Here is a 25,877-nt window from a genome sequence, read left to right as displayed (position 1 = left end):
CGTGGACCCCCCAGCCATCCTAATATGGCAGGGAGTTTTTGAAGCGTGGATGGCGGGCGGATCGCCCCAGCCGAGCCAGCGGTGACTATCGCCGGCCCGGCAGTGGCGATCCGCCCGCCATCCTAATGGGCCCCTTAGTGTCTGTTTCACTTTGCAAACCATTATGAAATGGTTTTCTTTCCTGCAGCTTTTTCATATCTGTCACATGGTGGGACATTTATCTTCATGCGGAAAGGACAATCCGCACCGAAAGCACCATTTATTTGTCTTCGGAGACATAACTTTGTGGGTCTCTGCCTAGCATTTCTGCCTACTTTTCAAACTCAATGGTGTTTCATTTTGGGTTGTTCCATCTTCCATTTCAGCAGCCTGTTGATCAGCATGTTCCTCCACTCTTGCAGCCATGAGCACTTTCTCAAAATTGAGTGTTTCTCGCAGCATGCATCATTGGAATGAATCAGAGAAGCAACCATCGATAACTCTAAGATGCATGACTTCTACATCATTGAATTCACTGAACTTCCAGTGCTTTATAAGCATATCAAGTTGCTCAACAAACTCAATGATCATCTCACCAGGTTTCTGTCTTACTTGGTTAAAAATGAACCTTTCCTAGTCGATTTTCAGCATTGGATTGAACTTGACTTCCAAAGTCTTTTTGGTTTGATATGGAACTTCATCAACTTATGATATTTTCTTTATCACTTCTTTTACTCCGTCACTTGCAAGGTTCTTCAAGTATTTGATGATTATTTGTCATCTACTTCTTCCATAGCAGCTATGAAGTCATTGAATGTTTAGATCCAGGCAGTCCATCTGGCACAAATATTCTGCTTTTTTGTGGTATCAATTGGAGGTTAAGGATTCAGGAATGTGGCAGCGACATATTTGGCTCTCCATTCAACAGCCATTGAAGAGCTTCAAAGCTTGAATACCGTTTGAGTTGCACTGAGTGCCACCAGCCACCTCTGTTTGCACTTTGACTCCACATACGCCAACTGTAGACTGCTTCTTGGGGCGCACGCAGAATGCACGAGCAGTTTTCTGGACCCCGGCAAACTCTCAGGGAGAGCAGTCTTGTATCCTTGGGGTCTCTTATCCCACATTCATCACCAGTTGTAGTGTCAGACTCTGATATACATGGAGCTCTGGTTAGCACGTCTTTATTCTTCAGCATACAGCCGTTAACTGAACGTACTGCATCACAAACTTTATTAGCCACACCCAACCACACACACCAGATTAAGTAATACTTGTAAGGATTCTGCCGAGGACCAATAGAGGCCTCATACGTTCAAACACTGAATACGACAGAGTGGATTGATTTCCAATAACTCCCAGCAAAGCTGTTAGAATACCCTACAAAAAGGACAGATGCACTCAAATTTCCTAAACCATATGTGGGAGCCAAAAACAAATACAAAATATCAACCACAAAGTCTTTGAATCGCAAACAGAAATACATGGGAAGATTTGAAAACCAAAGACAGTTGGTTAGCTGTAGAGAAAAAGGAAGGAGCTTTATTTGCTACTCCACTGCATTTCCTCAAAACCAACCGGGAGATAGGATAAAACAACATTTCCCCTAACCATGAGGCTCAAGGCAGAAGTGTATTCAGGTTGAACTCAAAAATCATGTCTGCATCAGTATGGCGTTGAGTATCACAAACAACAATGTTTTGCATAGTTTTGGTCTTGAATCTCTCAATTGAGGACCAGGGGAGAGAGGAAATCAGGAAAATCAAAGCCATCCTTTTATCACACAACCTATGCAGGGAAATGCCAGATCTCTAAAACTCTACACAACTAACTCAAAATTTCGAGATAGAGATGGGAAGGATAGAAATTTAGCAACAGTAGAGCCTTAAATCACAGCTTAAAAAAGAATCATAATCAATTTCAAAGAAGTTGAAAACAGGAACTTTGACAGGCACAGAAGCAAGATAGCAATATTCAAATGCCAGAATGTGTCAGACTTTTAGAAAGGCAGAAAGAAAACAAATTCTCCGCTTAAGAGGTCAGGCAAACACATATACAGGTAGAGATAATGAGTATTTTTTTAATGCCATATATGAACTCATATGCAGAGGTCACTGACTGCCAAAAGTTAGCGATAAAAAGCCTTTTTATGAATTTTGAAAGAATTTAAAATGTCACGTAATAAAATAATTTACACTGGAAACAAATCTTTCCAAATAATTTATACTGGAAAGTAATGGTTCAGAAAGAGCTTAATATATAAATGATCAAGATATCTGGCTTCTGCGTGAGTTAAAGATATTTAAATTAAATCACACTACTTTCACTTACATGTCATGGGGCAGATTTACAAGCCCCTTGCAACACTACTGCACTGTTGTTGCGTCACTTTTTGTGGCGCAGCAGCGGCATAATCAATACGCCACTGTGCAGCCCTTTTACAACGTGACACATCTAGGGAGATGTGTCACATTGTAAAGCTCTGCGCCACATTATACCTGCATCAGGTATAATGAATGCGGGGGGTGGCGGCATTCCAACACAAAAAGCCACGTAGAACTGCACCACTGCACGCTTTCACTACGTCAAAATCCCTACGACTGTTGAAGCAGATTTACAAGCCCCCTGCGACACTTTTTCACTGCTGTTGCATCACTTTTGTGATGCATCGGCAGCGTAAAAAATGCAGCCAATTTACAACGTGACGCATCTAGGGAGATGCATATTGTAAAGCCCTGCGTCACATTATACCAGCGTCAGGTATAATGTATGCAGGGTGGGCATTCCCATGCAGGAAAGCCTTGTAAAAGTGACTCAGTGAAATGTACAAGATTTCACTGCGCCACATCTAGGACCCCACTGCGTTAAAACCTTACGCCTGCTTGAAGAAAGCGTAAGGAGTGACGCAGTACAATAAGTATAGGCCTCAACATGCATTGCTGGAGTTGCGTCATGCTTGCGACACAACTCCAGCAATACGTGACCTTTGGGCCAATAGATGTGTCAGAATTTCTGACACATCTGTCAATCCTTGCACCATGGTGCGCGTATTGTATATATGGCACATCCATGGTGGCACAATAGTATCCCAAGCTGGCGCAGGGAAACTGATGCATCTCTACAGAAGCATCAGTTTCTTGTAAATCTGCCCCACTAAGACTAGTCGTAATGAATGGTGCGGGGCTTTTTGAATGGGACTCACCTATCTGTTGTGGTGCAGTGCTAGAGTTGCGTCACTTTCATGAGCAACTCCAGCAATGCGTCTCTTTTGTGCCAACATATGAGTCAGAATTGTTTACGCATTTGTTAATGCTTGCGCCATGAAGCACTTTATTGTAAATACAGCACATCCATGATGGCGCAAGGACATTTGGAGCTGGTGCAAGCAAACTGACGCATCTATGCAGATGCGTCAGTTCCTTGTAAATGAGGCCCCAAGTATCTAAATTATGCAGAGCTGCGACATTTGAGTAAAGCACAAGGTTGATGTACAGAAAGCAGTTTAAAGCCACTGCAAACAAGAGTCAGCAAACTGAATTTTACGAAAAGCTGTGTGGAGGGGAGGCTCCACACAGCCTGTTTTGCAATGATGAGTTGCACAAACAGCTCATCATTCATAATAAAAGGTATTTCTCAGGCTCCTGCTTTACTTCATATGTTGGATTCAAATCGTCCACCTTGGCCGGCTATCTTTCGTCTTTGAAAGTATAAACAATGTTTCTAAATGCAAGAGTTATTCTTGCTGATGTTATCGGACTAGCCTTGCAGAATGTCAGCTGCTCAACATATTCCATTTCCAGACTGCAATAGCACAAAGAAATTGACTTCGCCATCTGGCTTTCAAGGTTTTTTATCAGATCTTTTTAATTAGGTTCAAATCAGTGATCGCCACCTTTCCCCGGTTCCTACCTTTTTCAAGACCATTAAGACTGAACTCATTTCCAGAGCAGCGCGTTCAACTGGAACCTAAATTGAATAGGATTTTCCCACAGGTTTTCACACCTTAATGGTACATATGCTAGCAGAAGTCATGTCATGCCTGCCCAGCAGTGCATGTAATCCAATTTTTGTTTTATTAAGATATGAAGATGACCATTTCATTAAAAAAAACTGCATGGTCTTTAAAACAAGAAATCAAAAAGGCTCTGGTCAGGCAGGTTAAAGAACCACGAGCCTCTCCATAAACGGCTTTCAATATAATACACTAAATCAGAATGTACTCACTGATTATATAATATGGTGAGAAGATTTTTTTTAAATATTCCTTCATTCTTTAGTTTTCATATGCATAATCGGTTTAGGTCTTGCATACTTTACAGCACTTACACTATTCATTTGAAAAAACATAATGGAAGCATGAAGGGGCTAATTTATGAGCTTAGTGACACAGCGCAGCAAGTCACCTTGCTGTGCTGCACTGCTGACAGGAAAGGGCAGAAGCGCGCCGTATTCAATGGACTACAACTCATTCCTGTACTTTTCCAATCCACTGGTGCACAATGGGCTGCCTAGGGCCACAACAGGCACCCTGGCACAATGGTGCGAGTGTGCCTGCGTTGCATGCAGGATTGTTTTTGTGCAGGATGGGTCACCTGGGAGGCATATTCTCCTTTCTATGTGTGCTGAGGAATGCAGCACACATAGAAAGAGGAAGAAACGAGGGGAAATAGAGATATTTCTCCTTGTTATGCCTCACATGGGAAGGTGTAAGATTATGGCGCATCCCCAAGTTTACAAGTTCTTTTAAATCTGGGGTTGTGTCAAAATCCATGGGAGTTGCATGGGAATACCCATGCAACACCATGGAACCCATTCATAAGGCAAAGTAATGCAACAGAGCGATTTGCTCTGACTTGCATTACTCCAGATTTTTGAAGCAACTGTGGCTTTGTGTGGCTTATAAAATCTGACTTAAGGTTTGTGTCGCTACCGGGTAAAAAATAAGCCCCTAAGCTTTAACGTTAATTCAGTTCATGATCGAATTACCCATGTAACACTGTAACCTATTTATCATGTCATATTAGTAATGATGATGTATTTTAAATGTGAATATTATAAAAATCTCTTCAAATTACAGATATAAGGACATCCTATATCTTCCCATGTGCTTTATTCACGATAATTTAGGGGGTCATTTAATGGTTGTCATACAGATAGCAAGAATGCTGAGTTGGTGGAAGCTTCATCTCCATCCCTTGTGAAGGACCACCATAGCTAAAGAATCCTACCTGCCTGGTACAGTTGCATCCAGCAGCGAGACTGACTCACTTTGGTCACAGCCGATTATCAAGAAGGCTACAATGTTTGCATGAAAGGGGATTTCATGCTAAATGCAAACAAATGGCCTTCATGCACAAGGGGTTTTCTCCTTGTAAGTCAGGGAACTCTGGACCTGATTTAGAGTTCGGCTGACAGGTTACTCCATCAGAAACGTGACAGATATCCTGTATGTCATATTACAAATGACTTCTATCCAATATCACTTGTAAAATGGCCGACAAGATATCCATCACAAATGAGACTGAGTAACCCACCCGGGAAGATCTAATTCAGGCTCTTTGTTTGCCCTCCATACACAAGATTGCCATGTCATATATAGTGGAAGGAGCTCAGAAAATATGCATTAGGAATATTGACCTAAATAGGGCACGTCCCCTGATGCATGAGAGGTGGAGACTGTAGGTGATCTGTCAGTAGTTCACCTGTTCCAAAAATGGTGGGGAAGCCAAAAGATTGATGGGTAGAGTAGTGAGCCACCCAGGGCTAACTAGGGAGGCCCTCAACCAGATGTACCACCAAGTACATCCTCAGGTCAGAGGCTATAAAATAAACAGCTGTAGACCGCTTGGGGTCTAACTGTCCGCACAGTGCTGCTTTGTGTGTTCTTGTGGGGCTTGCATGAGGCCTAATCTGCAAGGCCCCTCACTGACATCAGGGTGCCTTGCAATACTGTCAATGGGAGTGCCTCCCCTCTCATGCCCGGTAGCACTTGCTGCCTGCTACCCTTCCTTACATCGGCTCCAGGACCCAGCGACAGCAGCTGCTGGGTGGCCCTGCCCCTGCATATCGCATGCTGTCACCGCCGCCTGCCCTGAGGCCCACTGCCGCATTGATTTGAGCTGCAGTTCAGCTCCTGCAGTCGGCAGAGATGTTAGCCCTACATGCAGTCCTCATCCCTGAGAAGATGACACCTGCTGCCACTGTATTCTGCAGCACAGAACACTCCACTTATGCACGTCGGGCAAATGCCTTGCCCAACTGCCAGTAAGTCCTGTCTTTGCCTGCAGAAATTCCTGCTCCCACCTGAGCGCTGCACGAAGCCTTTTCCTTGCCTGCCTACATTGAATGTGGCTTCTTCGGTGCACTCCTTCCTTTCATATCACCATCCGTTTACAGGGCTGCGAGTGAAGCCCCTATGTCTCACGCAGCCACCATTAGCCCCGAGCTACTTGCCAACTCCACTAAGGTCAAAAAGCAGTGAGAAGTGACACCAGCAAAAGGCACATGAACAATTAAACATCACAGGGGCCAACCACATTAGTACTAGTACTGCATGCCCACCTTACCATGGCAAATGATGCCAGTGCTGCACCCCAAGGAGTCCCACCTCAGGGACAACACCCACCACAGCATGCACTCGTGGGTGGGCTTCAACCTTTCAGTGACCATTCTGACTATGCCATGGCATCGCCTTGCTGGAAAACCTGGATAGGAAGGCTATAGAACTATTCTGTTGCCACACATGAGACTGACGGGGCAGTCAAATGCTCCCTCCTGCTTCACTACACAGGCGAGGAGATTTATAAACTTTTTTGAGCATCTGCCCAACACCTGCCAAGCTACCGACTATAATGCTGCGGTCAGAGTGCTTAACACTCAATTCAACCCACTACTAAACCCCGATTTTGAATGATTTAAACTCTGCCAAGCCTGTCAATGGGAAGGAGAATCTATTGACACATTCTACACATGGCTGAGTGAACTAGCAAGCACATGTACCATGGTTGATCAACTAAAAGAAATACGGCTCCAAAAAATACAGGGGTGTTGCTATAAGTCTCTGAGAGGCCTCATCCTATGACAACCCAATATAAATCTGGAAAATATTTTAATCCTAGCACCATCCCATGACTTATCTCCCTCAAATGCCAATGAAATGGACATTGCTATCATGCAGGAACCTGAGAAGTCCACGGTCATCAAGATGGAACGTGCTGACACTGTACGCACAAAGGGGATGGCTGGCATGACCAAGATATGTGGACCCCTGCTGGCGGAGCCTTGCTGTGGTTACTGCGACCACAAAGAACACTCCCTGGATGACTGCCCCACCCAAGGTCTGCACAAGCTCAAACTGCAGAAAGGGTAACCACTTTGCAACTGTCTGCTGAGGAGGTGTCTGGAGAAGAAGGACCAGAGGTGAAAGACCGCCATCCAAAATGTTCTGGCAGCAGTCCCTGAATGATCCAGCAATGACAGACATTTACTAAAGCACATCACAACAAATCGACAACTATAAGATTCATCACCTGATGATGAAGAAGAAGAGGCATTCCTCATCTCTTTCACGAGCGTGCTGAAGAGTCGCCTCAGGACTCAACCCATGTGAATTCTCCATATTGCTGGGTCTGAAGTCAAAGCTCTAATTGACATAGAAGCATCAGTAAATGTCAATCCAGAAATACAACAGCCCAACCCAAACCAACCCTCACCCCTTCACACACCAAGATCTTCACATATGGCAGCTGATCGCCACTACTCATATGAGGGCACATGTGTGTACAAGTGAAGTCTAATGACCAGGAAGTCACCAGGACATTCCATGTAGTAGACAAAGAAGCTGACACGTTACAGAGGAGCGACACTGCCGAATATCTGGGACTTGTGTTGTTGTTTGCCTAAAACATGAAAGAGTTCCTAATTGATGACCTACTCAACCAATTCCCTGGTCTGTTGGATGGACTTAGATGTTTCAAAGCCCTTCCTGTCAAATTACATATTGACCCATCCGTCAAGCCCATTGTACTCCCCTACCACTGAGTTCCATTCCACTTGAGACCACAGGTTGAGCAAGAACTTGACTAACTTGAGAAGTAGGGCATAATTGAGAACGTGTCAGGGCTGACAACTTGGGTGTCCCCTATTGTGAACGCAGAAAAGCTGTAGCAGCCCAGAAAAAGGTGCCTTTGCATCAACAAGCATCTCCTGAACCTTGCCATCAAGCGCCCACCCACCATGGGCGACATCCCAGCTGACCTGAGTGGCTTAAGGTGGTTCTCAAAACTAGACTTAAATGCTGGCTACTATAAGCTGCTCCTCTCCAAAGAAAGCAGGCACATCAAGACCTTCACCACTCATCTAGGACTGGGTTGTTAAAAATAATTAAATTTCGGCATATGCTCAGCCTCCGAGGTCATCCAGGAAGCCATAAGAGAGACTCAATTGGATTGCCAGGTGTCATGAAGGTAAATGTTGACATCCTCATACACTCGGTGACTGCCAAAAAACATCATAAACACTTAAGGGCTACCCTGAAATCCCTTGGGGACATAGGATCACTTTACACTGGGAAAAGTGTTCCTTTTTCAAACCCTCAATCGAGTGTTTTCAGGCTACATCTTCAACCAAGATGAGGTGCAAGTTGACCCCCGGTAGTCACAAGCCTTCAAGCATGCCCCAGTGTCATCTACAGTCTCTGAATTGCGCATTTTTGTAGGCAGGGCCACATATTGCGACCCCTTCATTCCCAATCTCTTAACCCTGGCTGAACCACTCAGAGCCCGACCAGGCCAGAGGTTAGCTGGACATGGGGCCAGAAGGAGGGTGACACATTTCAGAGAATAAACAACGCTCGCCTGAAAAACACAACAATGGCACACTTCAATCCTGAAAAGTAAAGAGAACTGCTCGTAGATGCAAGTCGATGGGGGTGGGGGCAGTCCTCACCCAAGAGTTTGAGTCTGGCAAGTGGGCACCACTAGCATTCTACAGAAAGGCGCTGATCCCGACGGAGACACGCTATGGCCAAATTGAAAGGGAGGCATAGGATTATTATACTTGCAGGCATTTTCACCTATACTAGAGAGGCAGACATTTCAAAGTAGTCACTGATCCCTCAGCACCACATCCACTTCAAGTGCAGCATTACCACATAGAAGTGGTATTACAGCTGTGTTCTCAAAATCCTGCAGACTTCCTCTTCCATCAACACCCTTAAACAGACAAAACTGCGGCTGACAACTCTGAAGGATACATCCACATGATCTCGCAGGCTGCCTGCCCAAGAGTGCTTAGCCTCAGTAACATTAAGGAAACCATGAAAGAAGACGCTGTGATGATGAAGGTGAAGGCAACTGTGCAGCGAGGGTCCTGGCAAAACTTCCTGCAAGACACCAACGAATGGATCAGCCACAACAAAGACAAGCTGGTTAAAATGTGGAGAGTATGTGACAAATTCAGTACCACCCCAAGACTTGTCTCTATAAGTTCCTCAGTGAGTATTGTGGGACACCACACTGTACCACCCAACAAGCCCTGTGGACTGTGAACTGAAGAGTGGGTCTAAAGGTCCTATTTTAATACCTAAGTGCCTTTCTTCCGGAAGGTGGGAAATGCTTCTGGAAAGGTTCTTTGTAGTGCATGAAATGTCCTTACTCCTCTGCCTTGGCGCTAAGCTAGCTTCAGTGATGATGCAGGCTTGTCAGGCCCTTTGTGTGAAGGCAGAGCACAGGCTATTCAGTTGTAAGTGGGGCTGTACAGAGCTCCGCCCAACATCCTGCAGCAGGTGGCTGATTGACACACATATATTCCCTCAATTGTGTGACTGTCTGAGAGGAATTCACAAAGTCTAACTGTCAGCTACTCCCAGTCAGGTGACCCAAGATAAGCTGTAAACACAAAGGGCAGGAAAATACCAACTTTCTAAAAGTGTCATTTGCTAAATTGTAATGAAAAATCTGACTTTACCATTCAATCAGGTTAATCTTTACAATTTCATAGATACCAAACATGATATATCGGCCTCCTTCTAATTAGGAGTTACAGCATATTAAATGCAATACGGAATCCCCAATGCTATCCTATAGGAGGGGTAGGTCCCACAGTTGTGAAAAACTGATTAAGGGGTTTTTCACTACCAGGACATGTAAAACTTGCAAGTACATGTTTAACATTTTAATTACACAGCACACTGCCATGTGGGTTACCTAGGCCTACTTTAGGAGCCAATCATATGTTATAATAGGGAAGTTTGAGGCTTGGCAAGGGATTAAAATGTCACGTCGACATGCCAGTTTAAAACTGCATTCAGGCTTCAATGGCAGACATGGGACATGTTTTAGAGGGCTACTTAAGTGGGTGGCACAATAAGTGCGGCAGGCCTACTGGTAGCATTTAAGTTACAACTCCTGGGTATATGATATGCCACTCTACAAGGTGAATTAAATATGACAATTAGGTATATGACAATCAAGTCATGTTTACAGGAGCTTGAGCACTTGAGCACTGGTTAGTAGTCCTAAGGCCAATAAATACAGATTTCAACAAAAATTGAAGGTACGTGTGCAAAATGTTTCGGGGAAGGCAACCCTTAAGCTAACAAGTTTAACATCAACACTTTGCACTGGTACAAAGTAAAAAAAAAGTGACAAAGGCCAGTGCAAGGTGTTGCTAAACTATATACCTGGCAGAACAAAATTCTAATGGCATTGGAAAGTAGCCTGTAAAGTAGCATAGATAGCATTTTGTGCTGCTTTGCACAATTTGCATTAAGGGAGCATCCCGTAGGTAATATAGTTATGTTCCATGCTACCAGCTATCACTTATAACATAATGGTAGATAGAGCTATAGGCCAAAACATAAAATCTCCTCCTTCTCCCAATTATTCAAACGTTGTGTGCTGCACTGTACAGCACACATCAAATGTGTGAAAAGTTTTAAACATGGTCTAGGCATAGTATTTTGTGCTGGAATTGTGCTGGATTTGGTTGAGAGTCAGATGTTGTGTACTCAAAGGGAGATACTGGAATGTTTACCAACTACAGTGAACGTTTACCTCTGCATTTGTCTTAATCTATTGTTATGTCAGAGAATCTAAATGACTGTGAGAATCCATTCAAGCTTTCATAAAAAAAGCTCACTTTTTCTGAGCCGCTAAGAAACTCCCTGCACTACTATTTGATAGAGTTCAAAATCCAGAACAATGCAGAACAAAGAATCCATCCCTATAGTAGTGAAAGATAAGCATATATCATTTGATTCTTGGATCCCCCCGTATCAGGCGAGTCAGATGTCCCACTGATGTTTTGAAAAGCAGCCTTGGCAGCAGAACAGGGATGCTGAACAAGAGGTACAGAAAACGTGGTCATATTTTTTTTAAGAGAGATGAGAGCAGCCAATGAAAGTGGCAGTTTGACCCACTTCTCAACCTGTATGGTCAAAACGTCCATAATTGTCATAGGTTATTACCTCCTTTGATCTATTTATCAAGATTCCAAATGACTCAACTGAATCCATGCATCAATGGAGAGGATACTTCATGCTACATGGTTTAGTTGCAGGTGTTAAATGGAATACTTACTTTGAAATTTCTCCAATTATTATTTATTCCTGTTATAGCACCAAAGCGCAATATTTCTCACAATACTGGCAGTAGAGTTATCAATTAGTCATTAAACAAACAGAAGTATGTTATCGGCTACTTGTCTCAATATCAGACATTTCTTCATAAATGTAAACTCCACCTGTCAACGTTGTTCGCTGATCATGTGAGCCTGTGATTCCATTGCAAGAACAGTTATAGTCCTTATAATCAATACTGCCAAAAGACTTGCTGATGCCCTGCTAATACGTATACAAGCCGCTGAGTCTACTATGAAATCTACAGTACCTAACAGTACCTTTAAAACCAAGTTGGCTGAGATCAACTCAGAAATAACAGAGAATAGAGAGTATCTTCTCAAACAAAAGATTGCCAAACTGCAGAAGGATATCTCGAGGTTCGACAAAGAAAAGATCTTCCCCTACCTGAAACCGGATTTCACACCTAGTAGGAGCAATTACTCCAGTGATGAGGAATCGAGTAACAATAGCAGGAGGGACTCCAACAATAGCAACTCGAGCTCTGGCAGTTGGGACACCCCTAACCAGAGAAGAAAGAACAACCGAACTTTCTATAATCGAGGGGAATCAATGTTCCCCGGTCCACCACAAACTCAATTTTGGCAATATCCACTGTTTCCACCGTGCCCTCCCCAATTCTACCCAGGGGCTAACCCCCAACCTTTTTTAGGCAGAGGCTGGGGCAGAGGAGGGCGAAGACGAGGAACACAGCATGTCCAGTGGCAGGACCAAGCCCAGCCCCCGATGGAGACCCGGAGCCAACGCAGGGGCAGAAGGACTTAGTTATCAACCTGTCTGACAGACCACTCAATAGCGTTGAGCTACGAGTGATTCGAAAAGGACTGGGCTTTGTACCCACCCCAAGGGTAGACAAATTCAGGGAAGCATGCGAACTTCACAGTTTCTTTAGAAAGATTCGCCTAAAAGCCTTTTTTCATAACGAATCTTCTATAGATGCAGATAACACAGACACTGGGCTACATAAACCATCAACCTTCACCCCCAGTGCGGACATGGTTCCCCCAGAGGTCCTGACCTTTGAAAAGGCTATACTCAAAGATCTAGCCGCGGCACAAGATAGGTCTAATACTTTTTACAACCTCTCTAAAGAGGAAATGAATGCAGCCAGGACCCTGGCTGACGACCACTCGATCACAATTAAACAAGCAGACAAGGGTGGTGCTACAGTCATCCAGTCCACCCTCGACTATGAGAGAGAATGTCGACGGCAACTATGTGATCGGAAATACTACACACCTATCACATTAGATCCCACACCAAGATTGAAGAACGCTATTAATAGCCTTACCCTTGAGGCAGAGACGAATGGGTGGATCACGAAGAAAGAAGCAGATTATCTTAACGTGCGTGATCCTGTAACACCATACTTCTACACTTTGCCCAAAGTCCATAAAGGTACTTCACCGACCCCAGGCAGGCCCATCGTGTCCAGGATTGGCTCTGTTTTAGAGCCGTTGTCCAGATTTGTAGATCACTTTTTACAACCCTTGGTCCAAAGAATACCGTCCTACATCAAAGACACCAGTGACATCCTAAGAACTGTTGAAGGGTTTGAACCGAATGGGGAGATCAGCCTTCTGGTCACCTTAGATGTGGAGGCGTTATACACCAATATCCCACAACAAGCAACCCTGACAGTGATCGAAGAGGCCCTTCGCAATGAAGACTGGACATCACCTACACCTGTGTCTTTCATTATGGACCTAGCGTCCCTGGCATTAACGGAGAATTTCTTTGAATTCCGGAACGAACTGTTCCACCAATGCCAAGGGACTTCTATGGGCAGTACATTTGCCCCTAGTCTGGCCTGCCTCTATATGGCAGCATTCGAGGAAGAGATCATCCAGAGCCCCACCAATCCTTTTGGCGAAAATCTGATCATGTGGAGGCGCTTTATAGACGATATCCTCATCCTTTGGAAGGGATCCTGGAGTAGATGTGAAGAGTTCTGCCAATGGATTAATGCACAGAACCCTTATTTAAAATTTACCAATCACATCTCTCCGTCTCACATTGCCTTCTTGGACCTAGACATTAGTTTAGCGTCCGGGGCGTTAACAACTGGCCTCTACAAAAAACCAACAGACAGGAACAGCCTTCTGCTGTATAGTAGTCACCACCCCAAGGCATTGAGGGATAACTTACCTTTCGGTCAGTTTCTCCGTGTGAGGAGAAATTGTAGCTCAGTGTCGGACTACAAAAAAGAGGCAGATATCCTAGCAAACAATCTAAAAGAGAGAGGGTATCCGACCATCACTATCACAAAAGCCATGAAACGTGCTAGGAATAACCCCAGAGAGGTGTTGCTCGAGACCAAGACCCGGGAACAAACTGACATCCTGACCTGTGTTACCTCGTTCACCCCCTCCTCTAATACAATGAAAAAAGTAATTAAAAAACATTGGGGTATACTAGCTGCCGGTAACCTCTCTTTTTCTCAACCCAGATTCGCCTTTAAAAGGACTCAAAATCTGAAAGATATCTTGATCCACACTAGACCTGCAAAAAAAGAAACACAGAACCCCCAAGGCACTCTATGGGGGTTTCCACCTGTCATTGGACATTTCCCCTGTGGTAACTGCACGTCCTGTAAACAGACGATGACTACCAAGGAAGTGATTCTGTCTGACACCCTAACCTGGACACTGACACTTCATACCAATTGCAATTCCACCAACTGTATTTATCTATTACAGTGCCCTTGTACATTGAACTACATATGGATGACGACACGGCCCATCAAAACACGCATCACGGAGCATAAAAGCAACATAAGATGCTTAAAAGAGACCACAAAACTGTACTGCCATTTTAAGAGTCTTCATCACACACCAGACTCCCTGAGATGGGTCGTATTAGAGTCACATCCAGGTATTACATCACAAGCCTTGTTTAGATTAGAACAAAGATGGGTGCACAGATTGGCATCTGACACGAGAGGTCTGAATGACGATATACCATGGGGTACTTTAACACACTGATATCCTGATACCCGCCCGAGTATTGTCAACAAACCTGACCACACGTGGGAGTCAAGGGATGGACTTAGACTTACAGATACGACAGCGATCCTACATATCTTATAGCATCTTCTGGGCATCACTGACTTATGACTGACATAACAGTAATCCCGTGAATAGCCTGATTCAATCCGCATTACCTGATCGCATTACCTGATCTTGGGCATTATGCACACAACTAGTCTTATATTCTCCCTTGTAGACATTGATCAACCCTAATACTCAAGACCAGGGCATAATGGAGTTCATTAGTCTTCCCGGGGACCCTCTCCTGGCCTCTGAGACATACCAAACACGACATGATGCTGCCTCAGCACCCCATTCCAAGATGGCGCCCTTAGTCACTCTACGTAGGCGGGGTTTTCCGAAACTAGTCGTCAGACTGTAGACGCCCAATTAGAACTCGCCTACACTTGACCGGATTGGTTCTTAACTGAGCATTGGAAAGTGAACCACACTTCCCGGTTTCGGCGGAGCGGGGTAGGTTTGCAGACCACCCTTGGGCGACAGAACTGTAAGTAATCACTACCCGACTAACATCACTTAGATCGAACGGTCGGGGATTCCCTGTGCGCCGGTGGACGGCTGACCGCGGCTGTTGTGGCGGACCGACCCTTACGCTGCCTTGTGCCGGTTCTCCCCTGGGCAGCGCTCCGGGCTTGGGGTCGGCCCGCTCCTCGGGCGGTGGTTTCCGGTGACCGGGGTACCGGGGGACCTTGCTTACCAGTTCCTCAGATAACACCTAGCACCAGCAGGTGTTTTATCCGTGCACCCCTACCTGTTTGAGTCTCTTGTTTATACTACTGTCCACAGTAGGCTAACACGCCATCCCAAGAGGCTCGCCATGTACCGATTGGAGCGGCACCTTTTATAACTTTAGGTGAGCATTGTCAGACCTCATGACGTAAAGTTCAGATTGGATTGGATTTTGTATCACTTGACACGTGTCTTCACACTGCATCCACTTATGCATGATCACTCCTGTTTAGCGCAATTGCTACGTGTATTGGACATGCATATGAGGAGTCCTTGGCTCCAGACTACGAATTGTATATATATGACAAAGTGTATTTTTAATGTTCTGTGTTGGCCTGTTTTGCTTCCTCTCTCCTTCTCCTTTAGGCCATTCCAATGCGGAAGTGTTAAGTTTTCCAGACACTTCCCTAGGGTAGTTTTATTCAGGCACTACCACAACAACCTAATATCCTATTTTACACCCTCACAATTTGTAGATAGTTCACCTTTCACTGGTCCTGATGAATTGCCGCTGGATCCCCCTGACCTTGAGGCAAGAAACATGTTGACCATCTGAGTAGAGCAGAGTTAGTCCTTGACCCATTGTGTCCAGACTACCGCCACTCATCTCGTTTTTAATAGGGTGGTTTACTGACCGAATAAAATTCATTATTCAGACTAACCAACCCTGTTTTAGAATACACTCACCAACGTCTACACTTACCTGGCCCTCACTTGCACTCACCTTCGGCAAGGAACAAAAGATCTCCGCTAAAGAGCCCCATCTTTGGGTGCCCGTTGGGAATTGCAGCGCCGACACGACGAGGAGCAAAACCCAGATGATGAAGCATGACACCTAGCTTGCTGGGTGTGTGAGGGTTTTAGTTCCACCAGTGTGGGTTCCCGCACCCATCACATGCTATTAGCTCCCAGGCTGTCTAGACATTATCCCCCACTTTGTCTCAATCTTAGGGATAAGTGTACTCTTCACACTACTCCCCACTAGGAGGAACGGTATACCTTTCTCGCATAACGTTGTTCGCTGATCATGTGAGCCTGTGATTCCATTGCAAGAACAGTTATCAAGGATGATAGAGGGCAACCCTGATGTATCAAAGGGGTGTGATAGGTACCCATTAATTCTGACCTTTGCAAAAGTGCCCAATAGCTTGACTAGTTTCAGGAAAAGGTAACCCAATCACACTCTTTCTGTAACATAATACATGTAATACCATTCCCAGGAAATCCAGTGTGTTTTGTCATCTCTAAAAACTGACACCACTGACAGATGCGGGTTCACTAAGTACAGGAGGGCAAACAGGGGTGCATACATTATATGTTGTCTTCTTATCAGGTGATAAAACCTATTTTTTTCTCAGAGAACCAAACCATGCATCAAGGTTATTAATCTATTTGCCATTACACATGCCAGACCTTTTACATCGATGTTACGTAGAGTCAGTGGTCTATATGATTGTGTAAAAGAGGGATCTTTCTCTAGCTTCAGCAGAACTATTAAATTGCCTCTTGACATGACCCCAGCAAAATCTCACTTTCTAATTCCTCAGTATATATTGCATGCATGAGAGAGGCAATAGATCCCTATAGGCCTTACAAAACTCTGCTGACAGGCCATCTGCATCTGGTGCTCTACATGTCAAATGTTCATCTATGATGTTTGTTACCTCTTCAATCACTCAATCAATCCCTCATGATTGATAAAGCGTGGCGAATCACCCAATAGGGCATCCAGGTGATTGCCGGCCTCTGAGTCTTATTGGAACAGCCAGGAATTGAGGGCCAACGGCTGTTCCAGGTCTTTACTGCGCTGTGGGAGAAGGAGCATCATCCACTTCTGGTTTAATAGATGTGGGGAGTATGGGCCAGTAAAAGGGAGGCAGAGCGCAGTCTTCTCAATGGTTGGTGGTAGTTCTGGTGGTGGTTAATATATGTGGGTCCGAGCCTTGTGTGCGTGGGTCTGCTGCTTGAATAGGCATATCTCCTGTATGGGAGCCAGTGGAGTTGCCTAAGTTGGGGTGTGATGTTGGTTCGTCGGGTAAGGGCAAGGATGATTCTGGCTGTGGCGTTCTGTATCATCTGAACTAGTCTCAGTAGAAGGTGTGCAGCAATTCCTACATAGAGGGTGTTGCTGTAGTTCAGTCGGCTGGTGATGAGGGCCTGTGTCACAGAGCGTTTCGTGTGTAGTGGTAGCCACTTAAAGATCTTACATAGCATGTGCCGAGTAAGGAAGCAGGTGGAGGAGATGGCGTTGATCTGAGATTTCATGGTGAGCTTGTTGCCAATGATGATTCTGAGGTTTCTGGAGTAGTCGCAGGGTATTGCCGGGTCGTAGGTCTGATGGCCACCAGGAACCATTCCATGTGTTGCTGCTATTTTCAAAGATCAATGCTATGTGCTATCTTGTGCTCTTGCAACTGAATTTGAATGGACCTGAGCATACCTGCCTGCTCAGATATGTCTTCTCTTCTTATGACCACTTTGAATGTCTCTCACAGTGTAGCCCATGTGGAGACATTGCCAATGTTAATAATACAATATCCAGTTGACTGAGGCCATTTCTTGCTTGAATTCTTTGGCTTAAAGTATCTTTGCCAGAAATGCACATGCAATAGCACTGGGGAATGATCAGGGGGTGTACATGGAAGACGGCACAATGTGCCAACCCATCCCATCAAACCAACAGAGAATTGCCTGAAGTCAATACATGAGAAGGAGTGATGCACTGCTGAGAAATATGTGCACACATGTGATACCACATGCAAAATCATTCAGATTCATTAATGCAGTATTTCAGTGTTTTTAGGAACATGAGTGCCTAGCATGTAGTTGTGTACGACTTACCCTTACCTGAACCAGCACCAAATTGAACTCTCCCCATATTCCAGGCACAGGTATGCATCATATGTTTTCTCTAGTGTGCCAGGTGTGTCTGATTTTGCTCCATAAATGTTAATTGTTGTGGCTGGGTGATCCATCATTTGCCCCTGTACTATAATTTATTGATCAATTGGGTCTGTCTCAGTGTCGAACATATGCAAATTGACAGAACTCTGTTTCCTAAAGGCAACACCATGAGACTATGCGATGTGTGATGCAAATAGCATATAACCACTCCATCTGGAGGCAAACACATGTGGTCTGTCAGGCAGAAGGTGTATCTTCTGTACCACAGTGATAACAGTGTGGTGCCTATTCAAAAAAGCTAATACGTTCATTTGTTTTGTGGGGCTTTCGACCCCTTCTCATTCCAAGGAAGCATAATACACTTAATGTGGTGTCTATTTCCCGTCACAATAATTTGTATGTGTCTCTCGTAAACCAAACCTCCACTGTACAGGTCTTCTTGAGTTGACTTGAGCAACTGTATGCAGTTTTCAGGTCACTGCCACAATGAAAAAAGGCAAAAACACCTGCATTCCCATTCCTACAGATCCTAACTTTGTTTGTGCATCCATATAACTCAATACATAACATAACCAAACAACAGATAAAGCAAATCCCAAACTTATATTGGCGATATATGGCGTGGGCATTATACTGTCTGTCCACCTAATTTTGGTGAACATTGTAACAATTATTTGGAACACTCACTATCTAATTAATCATGCACTTGATTTCTTACCCAGGGGTGATCACCATCACCCGTACACCATATAATCCATGCTATGAAATTTTGAGCAATTGGTTTGTACTTAGAAGCCACTTCTGCCCTGTACTATATCCACTTAACAGGGTCGCCTTTGTTTATGCATTTGTGCCTTAGTGTCTAGCCACTGGTCCAGCATCTGTAGTCATCTCTGGTGGAAAAAAAGAGGAAAAAGAAAAAAAAAGCACATTTTCTGTTGTTCTCTATGAGTGCTGCGAAGGCATCAAAAGTTTCTCTACCCCCATCGCATCCTTTTTAGTGCTATTGCCTTGGTCTGCTGTTTGTCATGGAACCTCTTGAAGAATTTCCTAGAATCTTCTGCTGTGGTGAATATGTGTGTCTTGTCACCCCGTCTAACTCTCAGCTTCTGTCGTTGACTACAGCACTCCATGACTTTACAGTTTCTTTCTAATATTAAACTGTACAGTTTGAGTAAATGTCCAGATAGAATGATACCATAGTCCATTCAAATTGAATTTCACCTTTGTGGTCACTTTTCACCTTGTTTATTAAATCGGACGATCCTGGTCAACCTAACCAGCCAGCTCACATCCGTCTCACTTGTTTTAAACAATCACTGGTTTTCCACCATTAAATGCTTTGGGATAAGACCAGTTATCTTTTAATCTGCACTACCCTTACACTAACACCATCCCCAAAAAAACCCGCTCCACTGAAATTCAGGCGTCGTAGCACACTAGGGGTACATTTGGTCCCTCTGGTGGAAACCCAATGAGGAAGCATGTCACCAACTAGGTTGGTGAGTGAGGGTTCTTTTAAATAAAGAGATTTTTCCTCGTGCTGTCCTTTATCTTCCCTCATTTTCTCTCTTTTGTTGTTATGAAGTATATTCGTCACGGGGACGAAGAGTGAACGATCCCTCACTCTCTAATTGTTAATACACATTATACTATTTTGTACAGTTACATGTCTAAGAAGACTTTAATTATATGTTTGATACATGTCAAAATGAGTTCCCATGAGGTCTGAGGAGACCAATGGTTGTCCTTGCCACTATGGACAATTTCATGATGTAGATGGATTTTAGCAATGCTTTTGCAAATAGTGTTGAATCTATCGGAAGCACTTGCAATGAGTTGTCAACCCCTTCTACTTGAATATCTTGTAGCAGGAAGGTATTCAGTATAAATATAAGCCAAGAAAGTTCTTTAGTTCTTTTTAATCAACTTAATTCAACCAGTTTCTTTACCACCTTATAGATATGAACAGATTACTGTAAACTGTGTGAATCAGAGAGCTGTATTGTCACCCTCAGTTCGTATATATTATGTGCAGCTACTTACCACCATGCTTACTCAATTTAATATGAATATAGACAGCTTGAAATACTAACGACAACTAGTAATGCTTCTAAGCTATGGTCATCAGTGCAGGCTTAGGTTTTGGATGTCAAACGATTTCTCGCAATCCACCCCACTAAAAAGCACTAAATTCTGCATGTAACATATTACTAAAGCACCATTTGTTTCATACATACAAAAACATCTTTTTTTCCAGTCACAAATGGTCTGATTCTGTGAATCAAACCTTTTGCAAGGCAAACATGTTTTGTACTTCTGGCCATGTGTTCCCTAAAAAAAATTAAATGTGATCTGTAGGTTATTAAGTGATATTTCATAACATTATACACAATTGGTCTCTCTGTTCAGAAGGTCATATATTGCTTCAAAGACTATCAGCAAAAAGAGGATAAATGAGAGATTAGTTGGCACAAATTAAACACTTCTAAACTTGTTATCTCTTAACTAGCGCTCTCTGAATACACCTTACTCCCAAACTTTCAAGAATTTGCCAACGCAAAATAATCTGTTGTGCAAGTAGCGCTTTCTGGAAATCAAAATCGAATTAAAATCACAACCATATGTAGGGCTGTCTGATATCTTAATACTAACACAACCCCATATTTACATTCCTAAATTTTAATTCCCAAATCAATTTTCAATTTAACCATTTAACCTAATAAAATGGTAAGAATGTCTTTGTTAATAGATTTGTCATTGAATTTGAGCTCTAAAAGAATTATGGTAACCGTGAGTACACCTTGTAATTTCTCATTTTTCAGCTTGATGAGATCAACACTTGAATCACAGTACATTATACAGCGAATACACATCGCACTTTTTGGACAATAAACACTCCCACATTACTCGAGCAGCATTCATCTCACACTTTGGTGGTGCCATTGTTAAATGTGAAGAAGCATAGAGAGTACAATCATTCGAGACTCAAAATGCGAAGAGAAGTACATCACTATTAATTTACAAGTATTTTTTTTTATATCATGGTTCTAATGTAACGATGCCCATTAAAGTACATGATTGTGAGACATCATGTAGCCTTTCATCTTGGCAAACATCACTACCTCGCTCAAGGCAGAAGTATTGTTGACTATGCCAAGTGATCTAACATCACACAGAATTGAGTGCTATAAATGCTCAGGAATTATCAACTTTTACTTATTCTAGCAAAATATAATATTCTACTCCAATTTTATGTACAGATGTAGCATATGTGTTGGTGTTCTTGCGCTTCAGGGCTGGAAATGTTATTATTTTTCCACTCTTGAACAGATGTGAACTTTTGCAAATTTAAAATTACTTAAACAAAGCGATGTTTCTTTTCTATACATATTTGAAAATGTGCATGCGGTCTGAAATGTAGTGGGTGGATTCAGTGAGCACACATGAGTCAATAATTATATTCACTCGCAAGAGTTATAAACATTCTGAATGAACTCCGTATACTACTCCAGCTTAATTCTTATGAGTGTACATCCCGCACGGTGTCTGCCAAATAGGTCATAGCATAGTTGAAATACAATATATCACCATACTATTATTACATGCTTGTAATTTTAAGACATGACAACCTTTCTTATGTGGATGTGGTTTTCTTTCTTTTCAACTTATTTCAATATAGAAACCTCCTCTTTGATTTATAATATTTTTGAAGAGAATCACAAAAATGCTGTGAATCACATCCAATTGTGAGAAGTCACCTTACATGGGACTAGGTCACAAAATGTTTGACTGGCACTAGTACATGCAATATTCCTGAGAGCAGCTTAGTACAACAGTGTATCATCAGAATGTGAAGTGATAAGTACTTCTGTGACAAAGTACTTTACAAACAAGTACTGAGCTAGACATTACGTTGTGGTGTCTGTTGGATGACTGTTGAATTCCGAGCTCTTGCCACCCACACCACTTTCCTGAGAAGACTATGATTGCACCCTGGCTGCCATGAGAGCAAGTTTGCAGTGCCATAGTAGGACAGTGCCCAGGACAACAGTGGCAGTTGAACCCAACCACCAGGTCTGGTACTTAGTTGCTCTTGTTTGTCCTGTGACCCCAAAACTGGGTATGGCATACTCAATCTATCCACCTCATAATGATGAAAGGTGTAAGATGATCTTATAAGAATCAGATCACATATGTGTCACCATTTAAGGAATAACTCATCAAGTCATCATACACTTCTGCTAGCACCTACACTTTCTGCCTTAACTACCTGCCCGCCTTTCTGCTTTGAGGAGGTGCTTGTTCTTCTCTGAGAATTTAAAAGCATATTTTTGATAACTGACAAACATACATTGGCCACTGTTGTGGGAGCAACTCAATTTTGGTACACTGGACTGTGTATACCACACAGTATATGGTGTATCAAATGCTAGGTGCTGATAGATGGTATAAGAAACAGCTAGGACCCCCTGCAAGTGTTGCTAAGGGGTCACCAATCAAGCACCCTTGCATTTATTGTTCCTAAACTCCCACCTTTATCAGGCTGTATAGCACCAAACACCACAAGCTGCTTACCTCACATCTCTCCTGTAGTTGTTTTGCTTGGCTTTTCTCATCTTATACCTCTAACCTGCACGTTTTACCTCTCTAATCATTTTTCATTTGTCAAATATCTAGCTTCTCATCCTGGCTGAATTTCTGCACACTCTTTTGCAATAGCATAAACTTCTGTGTCACATCTTCTTTCTCTACCAGCAGTCTGGATATTATGTGTACCTCTGTCTTTATCACCTCTCTCTTACCTTTCTTCCCCTCACTATCAGCTGTCTTTCCCCTGTTTGTTTACCATATCTCTCCCTCTTTCAGTTGCCCTTCTCAACCTTTTCTGTCTCTTCCTCACCTCCTATTTGCCATAATTATTCCCTGAGCTACATTTTCTTCATCAGTCATTCTCTTTATCACTTCCTCATCTGTCTATCGCTGTCTCTCACTTGATTCCCTTTCTCACCTATCTGTATTTTTATCATCCTCTCAACTTTCTTCTCCCTATCATGTCACTCTCACTTGGTGCTGTGTCCCTTAGTTCTGTAATTTTCTTTCCGTCTTGTCTCTCCCTGTCTCTTCCAGGTGTTCTCTTTTCATTGATCCATGTCTCTTTCTCATCTCACACTCACCTGTCATGCAACCTTACTTAGTTGTCTTTTTATCTTTGCTGCCTGTACATGTATGGGTGTATTTGTGTGTGTGTGTGTGTGTATGTGTGTATATATAAATTTGTATATATGTATATACATGTGTGTGTATTGGAATGCCGAATTGACGTTATTTATCCCCGGTTGCTGAGTTGGCATAACGCGTTTCGGTTGCAGCCACAAACTTGATCAAACATATATATATTCACTGAAAAAACCATAGGTTTCACACATGTTATAGTTAGCGGAAATTTTACTGATAAAAAACCAATGAAATTCCCCCGTTATAGTTAGTGCAGGAAACTATAACTCACGCGACCGCAATCCTCTGCTGATGCTAATACTGTATTTAGACACTTATTTGCCCATGTCTTCTTCCATAAATTTTTAGCTATACATATATTACAAATATTTTTTTTTCATAAAGACACATATGTCATCAGCAGAAGATTGCGGTCGCGTGAGTTATAGTTTCCTGCACTAACTATAACGGGGGAATTTCATTGGTTTTTTATCAGTAAAATTTCCGCTAACTATAACATGTGTGAAACCTATGGTTTTTTCAGTGAATTTGCAAGGTTTTTGAAATGCTAATTCCTAACTATAACGTGTGTGAAACCTATGGTTTTTTCAGTGAATTTGTACGGTTTTTTAAATGCTAAGTTACTTTACGCCATTCGTGGCGTGCGCGCCCACTTAACGCAGTTCGTTCCGTGTGCGCACGGTGCGCTTCGCGCACCGCGCGCCCACTTTACGCAGTTAGTGCCGTGCACGCACGGTGGGCACGCGGTGCGCTATGCGCACCGCGTGCCCACGTTACGCTAGATGGGCCATGTACGCACGATGCGCTTCGCGCACCGTGCGCACATGGAGGACATATTATGCGCTTCCTTGTGATAGGTAATCTGTTGAAATTTTTTGGGGAAATGCTGTGCTCTTATATGCCATGCACAAATGGTGGCCTTCGGCCACCATTTGCACACGGGGTGGAGAGAGTGGGGTTTTTTTTTGTAATAATTTTTTACCGTACGCGTACGGTAAGCGTAGGGTAAGCGTAATCGGCGAAATTTTCGAAAAATAAAAAATTACCGTTTTTTGCCTCGGGGGATCTTTGAAGACTCAACTAACATGGTTATGTGCATGGGCGCTGTCTAAACAGCCCCTTTATATGTTTTTGGCATTTGTTTATCAGCTCCCCCCTCAGAGTGCGAGAGAGAAAATGGCGGCCGCCGCTTCCTGGTTTCGACCGATTCGAATGTTTACTAAGATCTAAGGGCCAATCAGAATCGCGCTCGCGCACGCCACCGTATGCGTACGGTAAGCACACCGTAAGCGCACCGTAAGCTGGCTCAGATATATATATTGATTTAAAGGCTATTTTCTCAGAATCTACTGAACAGATTTACACCAAACCTACAAAAGGCACTTCCTTGACCTGAGGACTACCTCTCTGCCAAATTTCAAGTAATTCTGTTCAGCCGTTCGGGCTGTAGCTGTGTCTAAAGGTCCTATGGAAAAATGCATGGGAAAAACGCGTTTTGGGACCCCCCTTTTATCTCATCCCCCGCTTGACGAATCCCCCCGAGACTTTCAGGGTGGGAGCGGAGCGTAGCGCCCCACCTATTTTGAAAAAATTCGCAAGGATTCGTCGACCGGCGCAAAAGTTATTCAAAATAGAATGTTGCGGATTTCCTATGGAAACGTGGTCCTAACTATAACTACCTACTGGCGACCGCCAGTAGGTAATATATCTATATCTATATCTATATCTATATCTATATCTATATCTATATCTATATCTATATATATATATATTACCTACTGGCGGTCGCCAGTAGGTAGTTATAGTTAGGACCACGTTTCCATAGGAAAACCTCAACATTCTATTTTGAATAACTTTGGCGCCGGTCGACGAATCCTCGCGAATTTCTCAAAATAGGTGGGGCGCTACGCTCCGCTCCAACCCTGAAAGTCTCGGGGGGATCCGTCAAGCGGGGACTGAGATAAAAGGGGGGTCCCAAAATGCGTTTTTCCCATGCATTTTTCCATAGGACCTTTAGAACGAGCTACAGCCCGAACGGCTGAACAGAATTACTAGAAATTTGGCAGAGAGGTAGTCCCTAGGTCAAGGAAGTGCCTTTTGTAGGTTTGGTGTAAATCTGTTCAGTAGATTCTGAGAAAATAGCCTTTAAATCAATATATATATCTGAGCCCGCTTACGGTACGCTTACCGTACGCTTACGGTAAGCGTACGGTGGCGTGCGCAAGCGCGATTCTGATTGGCTCTTAGATCTTAGTAAACATTCGAATCGGCCGAAACCAGGAAGCGGCGGCCGCCATTTTCTGTGTTTCACTCTGAAAAAAAAAGAGTGAAAACAAGAA

Source organism: Triturus cristatus, chromosome 5_2 (assembly GCF_964204655.1).
Source record: "Triturus cristatus chromosome 5_2, aTriCri1.1, whole genome shotgun sequence".
In the NCBI taxonomy this organism is placed as follows: Eukaryota; Metazoa; Chordata; class Amphibia; order Caudata; family Salamandridae; genus Triturus; species Triturus cristatus.
This window is presented reverse-complemented; position numbering follows the sequence as displayed.